Source organism: Heptranchias perlo, chromosome 14 (genome assembly GCF_035084215.1).
Source record: "Heptranchias perlo isolate sHepPer1 chromosome 14, sHepPer1.hap1, whole genome shotgun sequence".
Taxonomy (NCBI): Eukaryota; Metazoa; Chordata; class Chondrichthyes; order Hexanchiformes; family Hexanchidae; genus Heptranchias; species Heptranchias perlo.
In genome coordinates this window covers 62,240,104-62,259,897 of record NC_090338.1, presented here as the reverse complement: position 1 = coordinate 62,259,897, position 19,794 = coordinate 62,240,104, and the positions used below count along the sequence as shown (strand labels likewise).

Genomic DNA, 19,794 nt, shown 5'->3' with positions numbered 1-19,794 from the left:
ATAAACTAAGGAAACCTTGAACTAAATGTCAGTTTGGTTCAGATGGTTGCAGTTTTGTCTCTGAGTCAAAAGATTGTAGGTTCAAGGGGAGTGCATAATCTAGACTGACACTTCAATGCAGTACTGAGGGAGTGCTGCATTGTCGGAGGTGTTGCCTTTCAGATGAGATGTTAATCTGAAGCCTTGCCTACTCATCCTTGTTTTCAAATCCCTCCATGGCCTCGCCCCTCCGTATCTCTGTAACCTCCTCCAGCCCTACAACCCACCGTGATCTCTGCATTCCGCCAATTCTGACTTCTTGCGCACCTCCGATTTTCATCGCTCCACCATTGGCGCCATGCCTTCAGCTGCCTAGGCCCTAAGTTCTGGAATTCCCTCCCTAAACCTCTGCGCTTCTCCATCTCTCCTCCTTTAAGATGCTCCTTAAAACCTACCTCTTTTACCAAGCTTTTAGTCACCTGTCGTAATATCTCTATGTGGCTCGGTGTCAAATTTTGTGTGATAACACTCCTGTGAGGTGCCTTGGGACATTTTACTACGATAAAAGATGCTATATAAATGCAAATTGTTGTTGCTGTTGCTCATGTAGATTTCAGGGTACTGTACGTCCCATCGTACCGAAACGGCCCCTTACGAATTATCCCTCCTTGTCCTCCCTGGAACCTTCGGCAGGGTCCTCCACCAATGCATCTCCTCCATGGTGGAAATGCCTTCACATGGTTCCACTCATACCTATTCAATCGTAGCCAGAACATCTCGAGCAGTATCATCCCTTCCCATTCCTGCACCATTATCTCTGCAGTACCCCAAAGATCGATCCATGGCCCCCTCCTGTTCCTCGTCTATGTACTGCCCCTTACCAACATCATCTGCAGACAAGAGGTCAGTTTCCACATGTCTGCTGATGACACCCAGCTCTACCTCTCCACTGCCTCCGTGTTGTCAGACCATTTGTCTGATATCTATTCTTGGATGAGCCATAATTTTCTTCAATCAAACATTGGGAAAACTGGGGCCATTGTCTTTGGCTCTTGCCATAACCTCCGTACCCATGCCATTCATTCCATAGGAACATTTAAAAGGTCTAAGATCACCTTCACACTTTAGATGTCACATTTCAAAGGAATGGCAGTAATTTCAGGCGGGTTTTCCTGACCTAAACCTGACCTAAGAGCCATCCAATCTGCAAGCTTTCCTCACCAAACAGCAATTAAAATCTGACTGGCTTCAGCTTCAATTTACTTACAGGAATCAGACATTGGGGCCCTCATAGGACAGGTCAGCTTAAACACAGCTCCACCTTAGCACCAAAGTAATACATTGTGGTTACATGATGTAACCGCTCCTAGAATTATGAAACAGCATTAAAATTTGACTTGCTTGCATAAGGCCAAAGGAGATCTGCCAGTATAGCTTAAGAAGCATTAGTTATTAGTACATGGAAATTGATCACTTACTGCAGTGAATGTAGAGTTGTTTGAAGCATTCAATAAGAAAATCTTCATTGAATTCAGATAGAGGGACATGGTATCGGTGCCAAGGCAGGAAGGAGATGAAAATGGTTCAAGAGGGTCCTCTGTGCGCATCTAAATGAGTTGGATGAACTGAATGGTTTCCTGAGCAGTGAACTGAAATGAATCTCCATATTCATGTTAGTAAATTAAACAGCTCTTCCTGCTGCAATTCTGTGCACCTCTCACTCGTGTATAGTCTTTGAATGACAAAAACAAGCATCTCTTTGCTTTGAGAGAAATAAAAGAGCAAGAGGGTCAAGAGGGTGTAGAAAGAGATCAGTGAAAAGTAAGGACAGAGAAACAAAACAAAAAAACAGCAAGAACAAGAACATATTTTTCTGGGGTTTTTTAATCCTCTATTCTATTGCAGCAGTCTATTGATCCACTAATACTCTGTACTGATCCTGAGCTGGAGGGCTGCTCTCCAACCTTATGGCCGCTGAGAGTGCTACTTTGTCCTGTACTCCCAAGTCCATACCAAATCCAAGTAAAGAGTCAAATAAAGCAAACCTATTCCCATTCACTCTCATCATACAGAATTCCAATGGATTAAAATTAAACTCCTTCCCAATCACTCCCACCATACAGAGTTCCAATGGATCCAACTCTTTCCCAATCACTGCCAGTGTAGAGTTCCAATGGATCCAGCTCCTTCCCAATCACTCCCACCGTACAGAGTTCCAATGGATCCAGCTCCTTCTCAATCACTCCCACAGTAGAGTTCCAATGGATCCAGCTCCTTCTCAATCACTGCCAGTGTAGAGTTCCAATGGATCCAGCTCCTTCCCAATCACTCCCACAGTAGAGTTCCAATGGATCCAGCTCCTTCCCAATCACTCCCACCGTACAGAGTTCCAATGGATCCAGTTCCTTCCCAATCACTGCCAGTGTAGAGTTCCAATGGATCCAGCTCCTTCCCAATCACTCCCACAGTAGAGTTCCAATGGATCCAGCTCCTTCTCAATCACTCCCAGCGTACAGAGTTCCAATGGATCCAGCTCCTTCTCAATCACTCCCACCGTACAGAGTTCCAATGAATCCAGCTCCTTCTCAATCACTCCCAGCGTACAGAGTTCCAATGGATCCAGCTCCTTCCCAATCACTCCCACCGTACAGAGTTCCAATGGATCCAGCTCCTTCCCAATCACTCCCAGCGTACAGAGTTCCAATGGATCCAGCTCCTTCCCAATCACTCCCACCGTACAGAGTTCCAATGAATCCAGCTCCTTCTCAATCACTCCCAGCATACAGAGTTCCAATGGATCCAGCTCCTTCCCAATCACTCCCACCGTACAGAGTTCCAATGGATCCAGCTCCTTTCCATTCACTCAAATTATACAGAATCCCAATGTACCAGCCCCCTTCCTATTCACTATTTACATACATGGACTTGACCAAGTGTAACGCTCAAACATAAAGTCCTGATTCAAGTGTAAAGTATCCCTCAATTATCCAAACATCTTTAACAAGGGCCTGCACGGTGAGAAAAAGTTTCTTATGAGCTGGTGGTTCTATGGTGACATACACACCATTAAAACAGCTAAAGTGGCAGCGTATCAGCAGGAGGTCTCCAAGTCAGCAGCTTCTGGAGCTGAAGCTGCCCAGCAAAACTCCCCAAGGAGGCGATAGTGCTCCTGTAACACCATCCACAGCCACCTTACTGCCAAAAAGTCAGGCAGCGTGCATTTTAGACGTTCAGTCATATTTGCGTCAAATAAATGGGATTGACAGACTACAGCAACAACAACAACTTGCATCTATATAGCACCTTTAATGTAGTAAAACATCCCAAGGTGCTTCACAGGAGCGATTATCAAACAAAATTTGACACTGAGCCACATAAGAACCTATTACAACAGGTGATCAAAAACTTGGTCAAAGAGGGAGGTTTTAAGGAGTGTCTTAAAGGAGGAGAGAGAGGCGGAGAGATTTAGGGAGGGAACTCCAGAACTTAGGGTCTAGACAGCTGAAGGCACGGACGCCAATGGTAGAGCGATGTAAATCGGGGATGCGCAAGAAACAAGATTGGATCAATCAGAAAATGAGCTGCAGGATAAAGGCTGCAAACTGGCTGCTGTCATCTATGATGATCTAAGCACAGTGCAGACCCGAGCGCAGCATTCCCTGAAAGAATAGTAATATGCATTTATCAGAACACGACTGTGTTAGAGATTTAATTCCACTGGCTCTGCACTCAGGCAATGTGAAGAATTATTTGCCACACCACAGGCAAAATCACGTTGCCTCATAGAGTAAGTGTGCAGCAATGAAACTTCGCCACAAGTTACAAAGTCAGCAATATATTTTTTGCTTCTCCTGCAGTAACGCCTCCTGTAATTACTGAACTGTCTGGAGGACTCTGAATTAATTTTTCATGGCCCTATTGTTTAACCCGACATTAACAGAGTTCTCTCATTACTTTGTTGGTCATTGAGATGAAAGCCTTGGTAAATGATACCCCTGTCCAAGCAAACAATTTAAGGACAATCTCTCTGTGCATATGATAGCGAGGGGTGGGGAGAGACAGTCAAGTTATAATTTATTGCGCCTTCTGGCAGTAGCACATGGAAGCAGCACTTGGTGCGAGCTCGCAGCTATTAACTTATAGCCACTTAATGCAACACAGGGACATTTATAATAGCTAATAAAGGCATGCAGTTACTTAATGCATTCAAACACCTCCCTCCATTCCCATCTTCTCAAAGTCACCTTCGTGCTCCCTTCCGCCCCTCCCCTCCCCAACAATTCAGAGCGCCTTTCCAACAGGTCAGAGTCGTTTTATAAAAGAAGTCTGTTTCTAATTTGCATCCACAGTTTTGATACTTGATTCAGTTGAGAGGAAATTTGAAACATATGACTGCTCTGCCACTGAGCTATTCTTCATCTTTTTTAATTCTCTGTCGTTGAATACTTCTGAGAGCAAAAGTATGCATTTTATTATTAAAATAGAATGAGCTTGCGTTCGTCAGATTTGATGATCGTCTGTTAAATTCAGAAAGTTTCAGCCTAATGTGGGAAGATTAACAATCAAACTTTAAAATATACATGCACTGTTCCAGATTAAAAACTTTGCTGAATTTGCTGGACATGTCCTGATACTATATCTGATGGTTGGCAGAATATTTTCTCTGCCAGTAAGTGGACTCAAAAAGCAAAAACAGCAGTGGCTAGCTCAGACAGGAACATCTTCTCACCCATCCTGGCTTACATGGATGGTTCCACCACACACATATCACACTGCGTTCAGCCTCTATGTCAACCTCATTGCCAGTGGTCTAGTTGTTATGTTACTGGACTACCAACCCAGAAGTGAGTTCAAATCCCACCATAGGAATCTGTGAAACTGAGTTCAACAAATCTGGTAATTTGTGAAATAAAATGACCTTGAAAGCTGCAGGCTTGTAAAATCCCAACTGGTTCACTAAGCTCCTTCAGGGCTGAGGACCCCCACTACCCGGTCTGGCCTACACGCAACTCAAATTCTACACTAAATGGTTGACTCTTAATACCATCCGAGGTGGCCCAGTGAGTAACTCAATTGTAAAAACAATTGCTATTCCACCAGCAGGGATGGCCAATAAACATGATCCTCGACAGCATTACCCACATCCCAAAAACAAATATATATATATATTAAAAAGCACTTTTAATGTACACAAGCAGAGCTAAGTGCTTCCAACCTGCACTTAACAAACCAATTGCAATTCAGGTGTTCTCACATTCCCCCCTTTTCTGGCACATCATTGCACATTGTATCCCGTCTGGGGCGATAGGACGTACAGGAGGTCTCTGCTCACCCAGAACCTTGTTAGTACAAACCAGTGTCACTCCACAAGGAGCTGCACGCAGAAGCCCCGATTGACTCATCCATGTGTCATCCTCGACAGCGAAGCTACTTGATATCAAGAGTATGACAGCTGAGTCTAGTCCTGTCCTCACTCATCCAAACATGAACACTTTCCCAAAGGGCTCACTGGATGGGAGCGGGAGCAGGAATCCTGGCTGATTTGTTCTCTCCCTGTTACCAGGAGGGCAGTGGCCAATTGTAGCAGCCCCCACTCCTGTCCAGAGCTCATATCAGCTAGCTCAACACAGGGTTTGAACCCAGGATCTTCCTGGTTTGTTGGCTCAGTACGACACTGGGCAGTGCTTATCCATAAGCCATCAGGGGGCTCTGTAAGTTGGCCTTTGACCGAAGCCTTATGCTTCCCTACTCTAACAGCCACTTAGACATGCATATAAACAGTAAACTATAGCAATATTGCTGAAGTGAAATATCGGATAGTGGATTGCGTTACAGGCTGCAATCTAATTGAAGGCTGTAGGTAGTTATGAAAATAATGAATATCTGGAAGTGAATTTCAAGCTGTAATTTGGCATTAAACTGGCAAACTCACCCTCAAAGGCAAAAAGGAAGTTGAGTGTAGGACATATTGTAGGAGCAGGGAAGAGGAAGCATAAATCTGTATCGAGCTTGTGTTACATTTAAGCTGGGAGCGAGTTTACACACTGTTTTTGACCAGTTTTTCTGCTATCCCTTACCTTTGTATAATGGGCACCATCAGAGTTTGAGACTCCTACCAGTTATTAACAGACATACACAACACCTAGAGTTCCAAATAGGTTTTGAAATTCAAATTGAAATGGATTATTTAGACAAACTTGGAAACTGCAAATACTTCACTGACTCTGCTGAGTGGCCTTGCTGACTACCCTTATCAATGGGGATGGTAGCATGTGTAGGTACAAGGCTCTTCTGTGCAAGCCTCATAACCTAGAAGTTTGAGTGACTGTGTGTTTCAGACTTGTGATGTATTTTTGTCCTCTGTGTTTATTTAATCCATTGGTGTTTGGTGCAGCAGCAGTTACATATTGGAAGAGAAATTCAACATCGTGCACCTATTTTGCGTTCGTAAAATGGGTGCACTGATGACAAACTTAGCAGAGTTGACCCAACATTTCATCAAACCATCAAAATGCCATAATCGCTTTCAGAGAAACTAGAGCAAGGCTGAGGCCACCTCACTGACCACAATTGTACAGAATACTTTTTTTTATTCATTCGTGGGATGTGGGCGTCACTGGCAAGGCCAGCATTTATTGCCCATCCCTAATTGCCCTTGAGAAGGTGGTGGTGAGCCGCCGCCTTGAACCGCTGCAGTCTGTGTGGTGAAGGTTCTCTCACAGTGCTGTTAGGAAGGGAGTTCCAGGATTTTGACCCAGCAACGATGAAGGAACGGCGATATATTTCCAAGTCAGGATGGTGTGCGACTTGGAGGGGAACGTGCAGGTGGTGGTGTTCCCATGTGCCTGCTGCCCTTGTCCTTCCAGGTGGTACAGATCGCAGGTTTGGGAGGTGCTGTCAAAGAAGCCTTGGCGAGTTGCTGCAGTGTATCCTGTAGATGGTACACACTGCAGCCACGGTGCGCCGGTGGTGAAGGAAGTGAATGTTTCGGGTGGTGGATGGGGTGCCAATCAAGCGGGCTGCTTTGTCCTGGATGGTGATGAGGTTCTTGAGTGTTGTTGGAGCTGCACTCATCCAGGCAAGTGGAGAGTATTCCATCACACTCCTGACTTGTGCCTTGTAGATGATGGAAAGGCTTTGGGGAGTCAGGAGGTGAGTTACTCGCCACAGAATACCCAGCCTCTGACCTGCTGTTGTGGCCACAGTATTTATATGGCTGGTCCAGTTAAGTTTCTGGTCAATGGTGACCCCCAGGATGTTGATGGTGGGGGATTTGACGATCGTATTGCCGAATCCCCCACTGATTTTGTCACAAAAATTAGAAGGGTGCACTTAAATGGGGAGAGGCAGTGTTTCAAGTTTTCCTTAAATGGAAACCACGTCAACTCCACACCTACAATGATCAACACGCACCCCCCACTAGACAGGTGACAGTCAGCCTCCAGAGAGGAGGAACTTGAACATACACAGTTGTGAAACACATTGGTACCATCTTAACTCCTTTCCTATGTGCCACAACACTTGACTTTTTGAAGGAGTCAGAATCTAAAATCTACATGGTTTGCTAAGCTGGATGCGCTCTAGAGAGCTCTCTTGTTCTATCATTATTTGTGCAATTATCCTCCCATGTGAGATGGTAATTGAAGCGAGAATTATTCATATTACGATCCCAGCTCTGCTAGATACACATTTCACAAATTACCACACAGGGGTTGCTTCCCAGTCAGATTTACACTAGAGTGAATATAGAGATATTTTCTGGTCTCCGGACATGATAATATGAAAATTCGGAGGGGTGGAGTGAAAGGAAAGGACAGATTGGAAGCAATTCAGCAGACAAGGCTGTCAAGCAGAACACAGTACTACCTAATTATTTCTCCTGCACGCCGTGCTTATTGCATTACAAGGATACAGTGCATCCATTCATTTCCTCTCAGCTCTGCTGTACCGAGCAGTCAAAAATATCAAATTACCAGTTTATCACAGTCACGAGGAATTGTGTTAGGGGTTGGTGAAGGCAGACACTACAGGAACCCTGACGTTATCAGTTCTGATTTACTGAAAAACACAGCGATGTTGACCAGTCAGAAAGACCTCAAACCAGAAAAGGAGGAATGAAGGAACAAAAGAAAAAAAATAAATGGACGGGAGGAAGAACGGATGGAAAAGGCTGAAGAAAAGATGGAAAGGGTTGAAGAATGAAGGAAAGGGTGGAAGGAGCCTATCTACAATGCATCTTACAAAAGCCACATGGAACAACCGAAGCAATTTGATGCTCTGGACAGACTTATGTTTGGCAGTGATGTAGGGGTTGGCTTGGAGGCAGAGGTTGCTAATCCCCCTTTGACAGCACAAACAAGACTGCACAAAAAAACCAAACATCGTAATGTAAACCACAGTTAGAAAGTGATCTTTAGTATCCTGTCACACTCTCAAGACAGTGCTTCTGTAATACCCTAACATCCATCCACAGTACAAATCAGCACACAAGTCAATTTAACAGAATACGAGGTTCTCTATCTCACCATTTTATGTTTAAATAATTTTTTTCAAAGGGGAATGAGGGGAAGGAACTTTGTAGCGGGGGAGGGGAGTTCATGATAGAATAATCATAGACAGATCCTGAATGGAGGGGCTTGATGGGACAAACAGCCCTGTCTCACTTCAGTTCTGTACTTCTTCCTGGTTAAATACACCCTCAAGAAAAGATCTTGGCCCAAATCTTGCTGGAAAAATAATAATGAGTTCACGACGCACGCCGTTATTAATGCGCACATCGGCCAGCAGGTTCAGACAAAGATGACAGACACCGTGAGTAGCGAATCACCATAACTTGCTGCTCGATTTACGCCGCTCTGCCATTTGCTTCGCACAACCAGCATCTCGCCCTTAACCTCCCCGTTATTTTTAAGAACTTACTGGATTTGCACATTAATTATCCAATTAATTTACCGCAGAAAGTTAGAGCTCATACTTAATAGCATAAGTACCCTTTTAATGATGTGATAATTGTTAATGCAATGCCAATCAACCTCTCTGGCCCAGAAAGGGAACAATTTAAACTGTTGCGTCTCATTCCTGCGTGTAGTAAATTCTTCTCAGAGATATTTAAAATGTAAAATTTTTACATTTTTTTCTTACTTTTCCTTTCTGTCTTTTTTTTTCTCTCTCTCTTAATCCAATCTTTCTTTCTATTTCTCTTCCTGTACCTGATTTGACTCTAATTCACCCTCCTTCTCCGTCATTCCTGTTTCTTTCTCAATCCTTAAATCTCATTGGTGAAGGAGATACGCTGTTGACCCCGTCATTTACTGAGTCTTCAAACGCTCCATTGCCCTCACTGCCCCGTTATCAGCTGGAAAGTCCGGCAACTTACAGTGCAAAACATTTTCAAGCTGAAGGGGGAGGGAAAGAAATCCAACTAACGGGACCTGCTGTGAGATGCCCCGCTCCAGCAAAATCTGGGCCATTATTTTTATTTAAAACTACTCCAAAGTGATCACCACATGGCTCAGGGGATAAGTATGCCATGCGGCGTGATATTAAACCAGAAAACCCCATTTCGATGCCCAGATGGGGCTGAGTTAACTGATCTAAGCCTGCACTACAGTTATCCTCTGCCCCCTAAGGCTAACAAGAGTGGTGGGATACCACCCTGTATACGTTGAAGACAGCAGTCAGGACTAAGAAACCTGTCTAATCTTTTTTCTTTCCTTAGTACAGAGAGACACTTAGGCCAATTACAATGCTCCCTCCACCAGCTGAAATCAACTAACTCAGCATAGACCAGGACTGAACCTGGAACCTCCATCTTTCTGGTCTGTTTGCCTCAGTACCACAACGAGCAGAACATTTGCCCACTGAGAGGAGCCTATCCATGTACATTTGAAATAAAAATAACTGCAAGTGCCGAGGAAAGAGACTCATGGCCTTGAAATAACGTCGTGCGAACGTTAGTGTATGATGGTTGATGCATTTGTGTGAAATTCCTTTGTCCAAAAAGCATTAAGGCCTTTATTAAAATAGCAGGCAAAGGAATTTCACATGAACACATTCAACATTTGTACATGGGCAATTTCAAAGCCCCAAGTCCACACTGCGGAGAAAACTGAATTGGACAGAGGACAAATTCAGGACTCATTGTCCCAGCGGAAGAATTCTGGGACAGTCCCAGGATTTTCAGGATGGGTTCTTCTCAGCACTTCCTAACTGCTCCAATTTATTTCCAGACAGACTGCTTTTTTGTTAACCCTGTCCCAAGCATTGATTTCGCCCCGTTATCTCCTGATTACTCTCTCCTTCCCCTCATCCCCAAAAAACGTTCTTAAATTTGACAAAAAAACACCTCCCCCATTGACTGATACAACAGGACTGGACTCCTAAACCAATTGCTCTGCTTTCTCTCCCCCCCTCTCAATATTGATGCTGCCCAGTTTATTCCTTTCTCCCTCTGAATAACACCCTCTGATCCAGTGGTTCAACATGAGCACATGCTGCTTGAAATCAGATCGCAAAATGGCCGACCTTTCAGATTCAAACGGAGATCAGTAAAGTAGATTTTATTTTAAAAAGAATTACAGTAAGTAAAAAGCAATGCTTTAAATGTAAGTTGTTCGGGGAGGTCTGGTCTGCAAACAAGCTATTTTAATTATTATAATTATGGTGTAGAGCTGGTTTATAATTACTCACATCGGGGTTTTTATTCAGAAGTTTAAAGTATTGATGCACTTCTAATAAGCCAATTCTAGAGAGCATTACTATGGAAATCAATTTGCGTCAAGTTTTGCCATGGACTGTTTGGTTCATTTTGCAACTACATCTCTCCCCTTCCAGGTAAGAGACCAAATAAACACATCACAAAACACACAGGCTGAAATTAGAAGTCAGTGTCTCAGGAGTGTTATCAGTTGTGTTGTTCATATCTACACGTTACCTGGGCAATGCAGAGTAGACCCACCTAATACAAATGGTACAACTCTAAGCATGGCCCTTGGAACTCCCATGAATCCACAGCTACAGCATGTTCCCCTCTCTGGATTTCATGAAAAACAAACTCAGTCTTTTTTAGTGATGGGTATATTAAAAGTGTTTCCATTGTCTCAATTACACTTATGTAGATTGAAACATGCAGCTCCCACCCTATTGTGATTCAGTGTTCAATTAAGTGTCACTCACTTGACTGCTCTGGGAATCTCTCTTGCAGTGTTGATATAATGTAAGGAATCTTACAACACCAGGTTATAGTCCAACTGTTTTATTTGAAAATCACAAGCTTTTGGAGGCTTTCTCCTTCGTCAGGCGAGTGTGGGTTTCGGAGGCTTTCTCCTTCGTCAGGTAAATCCCACACTCACCTGACGAAGGAGAAAGCCTCCGAAAGCTTGTGATTTTCAAATAAAACAGTTGGACTATAACCTGGTGTTGTAAGATTCCTTACATTTGTCAACCCCAGTCCATCACCGGCAGCTCCACATCAGTGTTGATATAAGCAAACTTTAAATTTGTGATTCAAGTCCATGTTGAGTAAGGGGACCCACCCCCTTCTGCCTTACACCATCCTCCCTTTTGTCATCTAATCACTCCTGCCCGCCACAGACCTGCCCCTTCGCTCTTTCCTCCCCGCACCTTTCCCTGGCTCTGTACTTGCTTAAAAACTGTTAAATCTCTCATTTCTTCCAGTTTGGATGAAAGGGTCATCAACCTGAAACGTTAACTCTGTTTCTCTCTCTCCACAGATGCTGTCTGACTTTTTTTTTATTCGTTCATGGGATGTGGGCATCGCTGGCGAGACCGGCATTTATTGCCCATCCCTAATTGCCCTTGAGAAGGTGGTGGTGAGCCGCCTTCTTGAACCACTGCAGTCCGTGTGGTGACGGTTCTCCCACAGTGCTGTTAGGAAGGGAGTTCCAGGATTTTGACCCAGCATCGATGAAGGAACGGCGATATATTTCCAAGTCGGGATGGTGTGTGACTTGGAGGGGAACGTGCAGGTGGTGGTGTTCCCATGTGCCTGCTGCTCTTATTCTTCTAGGTGGTAGAGGTCGCGGGTTTGGGAGGTGCTGTCGAAGAAGCCTTGGCGAGTTGCTGCAGTGCATCCTGTGGATAGTGCACACTGCAGCCACAGTGCGCCGGTGGTGAAGGGAGTGAATGTTTAGGGTGGTGGATGGGGTGCCAATCAAGTGGGCTGCTTTATCTTGGATGGTGTCAAGCTTCTTGAGTGTTGTTGGAGCTGCACTCATCCAGGCAAGTGGAGAGTATTCCATCACACTCCTGACTTGTGCCTTGTAGATGGTGGAAAGGCTTTGGGGAGTCAGGAGGTGAGTCACTCGCCGCAGAATACCCAGCCTCTGACCTGCTCTCGTAGCCACAGTATTTATATGGCTGGTCCAGTTAAGTTTCTGGTCAATGGTGACCCCCAGGATGTTGAAGGTGGGGGATTCGGCAATGGTAATGCCGTTGAATGTCAAGGGGAGTTGGTTAGACTCTCTCTTGTTGGAGATGGCCATTGCCTGGCACTTATCTGGCGCGAATGTTACTTACCACTTATCAGCCCAAGCCTGGATGTTGTCCAGGTCTTGCTGCATGCGGGCTCAGACTGCTTCATTATTTGAGGGGTTGCGAATGGAACTGAACTGTGCAGTCATCAGCGAATATCCCCATTTCTGACCTTATGATGGAGGGAAGGTCATTGATGAAGCAGCTGAAGATGGTTGGGCCTAGGACACTGCCCTGAGGAACTCCTGCAGCAATGTCCTGGGGCTGAGATGATTGGCCTCCAACAACCACTACCATCTTCCTTTGTGCTAGGTATGACTCCAGCCACTGGAGAGTTTTCCCCCTGATTCCCATTGACTTCAATTTTACTAGGGCTCCTTGGTGCCACACTCGGTCAAATGCTGCCTTGATGTCAAGGGCAGTCACTCTCACCTCACCTCTGGAATTCAGCTCTTTTGTCCATGTTTGGACCAAGGCTGTAATGAGGTCTGGAGCTGACTTGCTGAGCTTTTCCAGCATTTTCTGTTTTTATTTTATATTAGTTATTTTTTATTGCATTTTCAGTAGTATACATGTGAAGCCTTTGTATATTTGGATTATGCATTGTTTGCTGAGGTATATTTTAAACTTGCATATATTTTTGTAAGCGGTTAATTCTGTGTAAATAGACAGTGATGAATACCGCAAAACTTTTTTTTTTCTTGAAGGTGACAACCAAGTTAGAGTACAATTCTGTTGGAAGGAACAATCCTCCGGTATTTTGGCGTAGCCGTGCTTGCACTGGCAGGTTCCAGGGCTGAAGCAAGTTTCCTGTTCCTGAACACAGAGGTGCAGTCAAATAGTTGTCTAGTATTGGGTATCAGATGGGTAGCTCTTTGCTGCACCTTTTCCAATGCCCAAGAGTTAAGAAAAAAAGAACGTACATTTCTATCGCACCTTTCATGACCTCAGGACATCCTAAAGTACTTCACAGCCAATAAATTACTTTTGAGGTGTAGTCACTGTTGTATTGTAGGGGAAAGCAGCAGCCAGTTTGCACTCAGCAAGGTCCCACACACACCAACGAGATAAATGACCAGTTAATCTGTTTCAGTGATGTTAGTTGAGGGAGAAATATTGGCCAGGACATCGGGAAGAACTCCTGCTGCTTTTCTTGGAATAGTGTCATGGAATCTTTTACGTCCACCCGAGAGGACAGACGGGGCATCAGTTTAAAGTCTCATCTTAAAGACGCCACCTCCGAGAGTGCAGCACTCCCTCAGTACTGGGTGGCTCCTTTTGGTGCCTCTCTCCTGTCCAGGTGAGTGGGGACCCAAGCTGTCTGATTTAAGGTAGCCAAATAAATAATTGCATTTCCCCCAGGTCCATTGGGCCATCCTGCTCTTTACCCAAGGAAGGCACAATCCCACAGGATCCGTTTCCGCCCTGCTCCTTCAGGCACAGAGCATACAGGGAACATTTACCCCTTTTTGCAGCATCCTTGAATACAACAGAAGCTGGAGGACAGAGGTTAATACCTTGCAGACTGCAATTGCAAGTTCTGCTCACATTGAATGTTACCACCATGCTAGCTCACTCGCATGACCTTGACCCAGGGGAGGGAGGGAGGTACTTTGGTAACAGGGGTATACTGTTTCAGGTGCTCAGGAAGTTCCTATCATTTTCTTTACTGTATTCTTGCAGGCTACGGCTGAGTGCAAACACAGGGAAAGAGCAAGGACAGGTGGATGGGATGGGGCAGGCATCCTAACACAGCTAACACTACTTAAGGAAACGGCCTTTCCTTATTGCTAGGGAAATTATACAAGCTGACTTTGGAGGCATGGTGCCACCATCCAGAAAGTAACCTCCATTTATTACGGCCCTTCTCTCATTCCCTATTTTCCTCCTCCTCCAGGGTTACACTTACTGAAGCATAAGATGCATAAAATGTCTTATGATCTAACTTCTCTTTGAAGGCATTGTTTTGTGGACGCTTTGCAAATTGCTTCTCTTGTCTCCATCTGTGGATTCTACCCAAGGTAATGGGGTGGGACCAAGTGACAGCAATGGTGATGTCACACATCACAGTCCATTGCATCAAGCACTCCCCCTGCCCCCATCAGCAGCACAGATACTAGCACATACTTAGTGAGTCAGAGGACAGGGCACTGGGTGAACCACAACCCACAAGTGAGGAGGAGTAAGTGGAGCTGGCAGAAGAGGAAGAAAAAAGATCTGTGCAGCCCCGGCTGCTGGTGTACTGTACGGGCAGGGGATTAATATCAAACCAAGCCTGCCTTCAGACAGCAGTTAATATAGGACCACAGGTGCTTGTAGCATCCATTGTGTTCACCATGAGCAGTCTGCAGCAGTTACCATGAGTGGCATGACCATGGGCACCTACTTACATGACCCTATCGCTGCCAGACTGGAAAGACTGAGAGATTGTTTGACAAGAGCAGTGATGGCGGGCTGTACCCACACTCGAAAACCCTTACAGATTGTTCTCAAGCAACCTGCTGGCTGTCAAAGATTGCAGTGAGGTGGCATCCTCTCAAGGTGACCTCACATCCTCCCACTCCAGCCAGACCCTGTAAAGAATTGAGGAAGTGCCACACGAGAGTGGGCAGGAGCTGGCGGCCAGAGGGTAGCCGCTTGTCGCTCAAGCTGTGTGCCCCTGACCATAGAGGATCAAGACCATATCCAACCCAAGAGGGATGCAGTACCCAACCTCTCCCTGCCACCAAAGTGGCACCTTCCATCGGGAAGCACTAGGACTCAGCCTGAGAGCAAGAACAGCAAACATCAAGTCACTAAGGGGAAGTGCAGATTAGAGCACTTTATTATTTCTTTTAATATATATATATTTTTAAAGTTCCCACTTGTATTATTGGATGGTGTGGTGGAATGGCTGTAACTACTAGGATACGGCTGGAACATGTCAGTTTTGCTCGAGTAAAGGGGATGTGTGTTTCTAGGATGCACAGCGAATTGGACACACTACCGCAATGCACGATTTCACGGTCTGCGTCCACCTTGCAAAATCGGCCATCTGGGGTCCACTTGAAAATGGGCACGATTTGATCCAACCATCCCGTTCTTAAATGGGTAATCAAATGGCTCCTTATCAAAGGAAACTAAAGGTGCCACTCATTAACTTCTTTTACTCTTAAAACTGGCATTCTTAACACCAACCATATTTAAAAAAAACATAAGCAGAGTCTGGACTTCGCTGAGAATTTAATGGTTTTAATAATTATAGAGTACTGGTGCGTCATAAGGCTTGAAGCCAATATTGATATTCCAATGACCTAGCTGTTACCATGGTAATGAACATGCTGTTCATAACAAAAGCATCTTCCTCCATCCTGAGGGTCACCCACAGTCTTATCAGCACTAGGAGCTGCAGCCCTGCTGCACTGTAATATAAACTGGGCCACTTCTGATCTTATCCAACCAACACCAGCAACACTGCGTCCAGCCTCACGCTAGGAAAGTTAAATCAATTGAACACCATAAATTTCTGGGCAGGGTCCTACCATCTTGTCTGTCGGTTACCTTATTTCTGCCTTGCCAAAACACACAAAAATATACAGTCCGTCCATATGTGCAGAGTTTTTTGTTTAAGGGTTTTCATGTCATTTACAGCTAGTCAGCAGGGGCACTAGAGTGGGGGCAGGAGGCTAGGCAGTGGCTTGGGTTCAGATGGCAAGTCAGTTAGTGTTGGAAGCAACTGGTATGAGTCTAAATGGGGCCCAGGATGATTTACTAATCCCAGTCGCTCCTTACCTTTGTGCCCTTAAAAGACAAAACACCTTGCATTTATATAGCATCTCATCATGGTCTCTCGGAAATGTCTCAATGAATTACTTTGAAAAGCAATGGCTATTGTTATGTAGGCAAATGTGGCACAGCAAGATCCCAGATACAACAATCAGGTGAAGCACCAGTTAATACCAGGGCCATGTTATCAAAATTTGCAGATGACACAAGGAAACCTGGTTAAATGTGAAGAGCACTGTAAGCAACCTCTGGGGGACATAACCATGTTAGTAGACAGATGTCAGATGAAATTTAATGCAGAAATATGTGAGATGGTATATTTTGGGAGAAAGATTAAGGAGAGGGCATATGCAATAAATGGTAAAACTTAAAAAGGAGTAGATAAAAAAAGTAATAATTTTGATTAGAAAATTATACTTTGAATGGGGGAAGGTTGGGAACAGAGGGATTTGGGGGTTCGGGTTCACAAGGAATTAAATAGGGATGTAGATATGATTAAATAAAAGAGATTTAGGACAAAAGGCTGGAGAAAGATTTTTTTTTATCACAGAGAGTTGTGAGGCTGTGGAATTCACTACTGAAGTTAGTGATTGAAGCAGAGACCATGTCAACATTTAAAAATAAGTTGAATAGATGGCTGAAGGAAAGGGGGAATAAAGGGATATGGGAACAGAATGGACACATGGGATAAGGACTCAATTGGAAGATAACAGGTGCAAAAAGTAATCAGTAAGGCTAATGGAATGCTGGCCTTTATATCTAGAGGACTAGAGTACAAGGGGGCAGAAGTTATGCTGCAGCTATACAAAACCCTGGTTAGACCGCACCTGGAGTACTGTGAGCAGTTCTGGGCACCGCACCTTCGGAAGGACATATTGGCCTTGGAGGGAGTGCAGTGTAGGTTTACTAGAATGATACCCGGACTTCAAGGATTAAGTTATGAGGAGAGATTACACAAATTGGGGTTGTATTCTCTGGTGTTTCGAAGGTTAAGGGGTGATCTGATCGAAGTTTATAAGATATTAAGGGGAACGGATAGGGTGGATAGAGAGAAACTATTTCCGCTGGTTGGGGATTCTAGGACTAGGGGGCACAGTCTAAAAATTAGAGCCAGACCTTTCAGGAGCGAGATTAGAAAACATTTCTACACACAAAGGGTGGTAGAAGTTTGGAACTCTTTTCCGCAAACGGCAATTGATACTAGCTCAATTGCTAAATTTAAATGTGAGATAGATAGCTTTTTGGCAATCAAAGGTATTAAGGGATATGGGCCAAAGGCAGGTATATGGAGTTAGATCACAGATCAGCCATGATCTTATCAAATGGCGGAACAGGCACGAGGGGCTGAATGGCCTACTCCTGTTCCTATGTTCCTATAAACACCAACGCATACGGCTTTAGGCTAAACGGCCTGTGCTGTAATTTCTGTGTAATTCGATGTAAGAATTCGTAGACGTGTTCAAAATTATGTAAGAACCAATAGAGATGTTCAAATTTGAGGGGCTTTGATAAGATAAATAGGGAAGAATCATTTCCACTGGCCAGTGTGTCAGTAACTAGGTCGCATGAAGTTAAAATTCCAGAAGAATGGAGGGAGAGGTTAACAATAAAATTAGAAATTTCTTTGGTCGTTTTTTCTGCGGCCTTTGAGGACTGCTGGTAAGGCTGATTAACGTCTGGCACAGATGAGTGGAGTGTGTACCTGAAAATTGAAAATTGGGATCCTACAATCTGTGTAGGACCATGTGTAGGCATATTTAAGCTGTAAACAGGAGGGCGTGCTGCTCGCTCATTTACAGGGGGTGTGTATCCTCCCCTCCCCCCAATTTTGAGGCACGAAATGGGCGATGGCAGTTGAAAATCGGCCCTGGACTGTCCTACCAGAAACAGTGATGGAAGCTGAATCCATAATAGCTTTTAAATGGGAAAGTCAATAAATATTTGAAGAAGAACTATTAAAAAGCACATGACGAAAGGTCAGGGGAACGGAACAAAGTTCTCTCCGAGAACCGGCAATGGTGAAATGGACTGAATTGTATGACGTGCAATGAAGCACTGTGAATGGCAGATTGGTTTAAAGTCTCTTCTGAAGGAAGGCACCCCCAACAATGCAGCACTCAGTACTACACTGCAGAGTGTCAGCCTGGATAATGTATACAGATCCCGGAGTGAGGCTTGAACCCACAACCTTCAGACTTGGGAGGCGAGAATGCAGCAATCACAAAGAGGTTGGGTCTTTTATAGCAGCAAAGGGAGAATTGATTTCAACAAGAATCTGGGCTGCTTTTGCCAAGACAAATAAGGTAATTACAAACGGCCTGCAGTAAGTTACAAGGTGGTAACTCAATCAAGCCATTCTGATCATGTCATAAACTGCAAAAGTAAATCTCCCTAGTAACTTTCACACCTCCCCCCACCCCCACACCAGTGACTCCTCTTCGCCTACTCTTGTACTATTGCTACAGGTTGATTCATACTGGAAAAACAAATCTTCAGATAAAACCCAATGTTAATCTGGTTGTTTGAAATAATATTGGATTTGACAGGCAAGTCAAGTGTGCACTTGGGCACCCAGCATTATATGAATCTATAAGGGTGCATTTATACTGCACTTTACTGTAACTGTGACGTGGTTTCCACTTTGCTGAGATACTAAAGTTGCAGTATAAATCGAGTCAGATCTCAACCTGACTCCAGAGTAAAGTCTGAGAGACGCCTTGGAGGAGATGGTCTGCTGCCCGTGTCCAAACTCACACCAAGTCCTGTTCACCCTGTGCTCACTGACCTACACTGACTTTGGCTCCTGGTCCCTGAAAGCCTCGATTTTAAAATTTTCATTATGTTCAAATCCCTCCACGGCCTCGCCCCTTCCTATTTCTGTAACCTTCTCAAGCCCTACAACCCTCCGAGAACTCTGCGTTCCTCCAAATTTGGCCTCTTGTCCATCCCCCACTTCCTTCACCCCACCATTGGTGGCTGTGCCTTCAGTTGCCTCGGCCCTAAACTCTGGAATTCCCTCCTTAACCCTCTACCTCTCTCTCCTCCTTTTAGACCCTCACTAAAACCTACCTCTTTGACCAAGCTTTTGATCACCTGTCTTAATATCTCCATAATAATAATAATAATAATAATAATAATAAAACCAGAAAATGCTGGAGAAACTCAGGAAGTGAGGCAGCATCTGTGGAGAAAGAAACAGAGTTAACGTTTCAGGTCGATGTCCAAGACAGTTCTGACGAAAGGTCTTCGACCTGAAACATTAACTCTGTTTCTTTCTCCACAGATGCTGCCTGACTTGCTGAGCTGTTTTTATTTCAGATTTCCAGTATCTGCAGTATTTTGCTTTTGATCTAATATCTCCTTATGTGACTCGATGTCAAATTTTGCTTGATAACGCTCCTGTGAGGCGCCTCGGGACGTTTTACTACATTAAAGGCGCTATATAAATGCAACTTTTGTCGCTATTGTTGATTACGCACGTGTGAAGCGCCTTGGGACGTTTTACGATGTTAAAGTTACTATTTAATGCAAGTTATTGTAATTGTAAATTAGTTTAGG

General features: G+C 44.4%; 1 protein-coding gene across 1 annotated transcript in view; it reads right to left on the bottom strand.

Moving 5' to 3' along the window:
- The window catches only part of LOC137332578 (slit homolog 3 protein-like), a 612,265-nt gene that overhangs the window by 388,445 nt on the left and 204,026 nt on the right, over positions 1-19,794 (bottom strand). The gene's annotated exons all lie outside the window — the stretch shown is intronic.